Below are 2,909 nucleotides of genomic sequence, written 5' to 3'. Positions count from 1 at the left end.
CGCATCATCAACGCACCGCTTCTGCCATCGTCTCCTCAGTTCTTAGGTTTTTGGCATCGGTTAGGATCAACGAAGGTTTCTCCTTCTTCTTTACTCCGCTACACAAAAGCCTATCTCTAATCGTTAGTTCTGTGATTTAACACGCTGACGCTCTCCAGAAACCCAAAATTGAAGTAACTTCCGGCCCTCCATCGAATTTACCTTGAAGGTTCTCTCTTAATTCAACCCCCAACATTAGGGTTATTAATAATGGGAGCAACATGATCATGTAAGTCTCGCCTCTCTATCGATCTAACCTCTCACTTCGCCGGCGTCGAGGTCATCAACGCCGACTCGAATCAAGTCTACCAAGGTCTCGACGTCCTCACCAACAAAGTTCATTTTTGGAGCGCAACAGTATATATTTTCCTTTATCATCTCCTCTTGTCTAGCTAAGAATTCACCACGACTTCTCTAAAAATTGACTCTAGGAGTTCCTCACCATCTTCTCGGGACCGTTGTTGCATCGGTCGAGTTCACTTCCAGAGATTTCCGTGATCTCGCCGTGCCAGTAAAAACCTCGACTCGATTGATTCTGCACTTTTTTTTTTAAATTTATGTTTTGGTTGAATATTTTGACACTTGCTTGGTAGTTTTGTTAGATTATTGATGACATATTGTCCCGCGATGGTCTTCCGGTGAAGGAAGGGTACTTTGACAGGAAGAATTGCACATTACGTATGAACTACAATTGCTTTGGGCTTTTCTTTCTTCATTTGTGTACACTAATTAAACTTCCAAATAGATCATAGCATTCATGTGTTATGAGCTCATTTGGTCCCAAGTTTATAACTTCTCGTTTAAATCATTTCTAAGCCCTTGTGTCACGCCCCGCTTCCCAAAATACCCCGGAACCGGGACGTGAACAAGCCCGCGACGTATTAAACTGAGAAGAAATATATATACTATCATTTTTTTTCTTTTCTTCTCAATCCAATACGCTAAGCGTCAAATATACAAATCTCCATTCTTACTAGTGAGAACTCGGGACCGTGACCTGCATGGGCCACCACTAAAACCTGTCACGCCCCGCTTTCCAAAATACCCCAGAACCAGGACGTGAACAAGCCCGCGACGTATTAAACTGAGAAGAAATATATATACTATCATTTTTTTTTCTTTTCTTCTCAATCCAATACGCTAAGCGTCAAATATACAAATCTCAATCACAGGTCCCCGATCACAATAGCAAGAATATAAAGACAATCCAGAATAAGAATTAAACATATCATCAACAGATCATCCCAGACATAAAATATGGGTTCAACATACCCTTACTACAGCAACAGTTCAACTAGAAAATAAGACATACATAGTCCATAATAAAAGGAAATACTAACAACATGACCAAATCCGACACCAACTATAGAAAATACTATAAGAGTGTTCTATCAGCTACTACAGAAAGAAAAGCACGTCTAGGCTTCAGTTGGTTCTTCCACTCCATCGGAAGGACACTCCGGCTGGGTATACTCCGGCTCTGCTGCATCATCGAACTGAACCTGTTCGTCTCCTAAGTCTGACGTACACCAGAGAAAACAGGTGTACGTCAGGTGCATGGCGCACGGCAAGATCTCACATGAACAGATATTGCGGTCTAACGACCCATGCTATGACAATAGTAATACTAATATGCAAGATAATGATAAATACAACTGGAAATCTAATGATAACATACAGCTGTGTGGAAACGGTAACTGGGTTGATTACTAATCATCCTAAGACTCACTGGTCCATCTCTCAAATAGGTCCAAGTTCGCATTATCGGAAGACTGACTGTTCACCATCTCCTACGCGCATCCAATCCCGCGAAACAGGCGGCTAGAGGACTACACGCAATCCGATCTCGGCCCGGTCCGGACTCAGGCAAAGCTCAGGTGACGAAACAAGTCACGAATCCAAGTGGCGAAACACAATCCGATTTCGGCCTGGTCCGAACTCAAGCAGAACTCGGGTGACTACACAAATTCACTGACTAAAGTGACTACACGAATTCACTTTAGCCCATCAAACCAACCCCAGTGACTACACGAATTCACTGGCGCGAGCCTGGAAGATACATCAACAGCTATATCCGATCACATGAACATTAACTTCCCCATCCCAACTCTTCTCGTTTTTCTAAGTCAACACAACACATGTCTTTAGGTCTTATTCATGTCACACAGGTCACTATAGTCATAAACTCCTAACGGTTCTCAATCACAACAAGGAACAATCAATGCAACTAATCATGTACAATAGTATCATAGCATATCAGATAATCAAGACTAAGAATTTGAATCATAAAATTGTTCTAAAATAATCTTTTGAAATAATAAAGTTATTTACTTAAAAATAATCCCTTTTTCAAAATAAGTTATTTTCTCACTATATTAATTCTAAAAATAATCTTTTAAAAATAATAAATTCATAAATTCAAAAATAATCTTTTTATAAGATAAATTCTTATTAATTCAAAATAGTCTATTTTCCCAAACATAATTTCTTTTTAAAAATATGTCATTCTAAAATGATTTCTTCCACAAAATAATTTCTAAAAATTATTATAATTATTCTAAAATGATTCTTTTTCCAAGATAATTCCTTTGAAATTATTATAATTTTCCTAAAAATGATTTTTGTTCTCACATAAATTCTTTTTAATTACTATAATTGTCCAAAAATAATTCCGCTGCCAAAATAAATTCTTTTAATTTGTCATAATTATTCTAAAAATACTAATTATCATATTATTATGATTTATCTAAAATCATTCATCAAACAATCCCACGCAGATAATTATTGACAAATCTAAAATTACAGATAATTCATAATAAATACAAAAATTCAGTTTTGAGCAAGTGGGATCTTGCCTTGGGTATATCGTG

The sequence above is a fragment of the Asparagus officinalis genome, chromosome 5, assembly GCF_001876935.1.
Source record: "Asparagus officinalis chromosome 5, Aspof.V1, whole genome shotgun sequence".
NCBI classification, from domain to species: Eukaryota; Viridiplantae; Streptophyta; class Magnoliopsida; order Asparagales; family Asparagaceae; genus Asparagus; species Asparagus officinalis.
Note: the sequence above shows the minus strand (reverse complement) of the source record.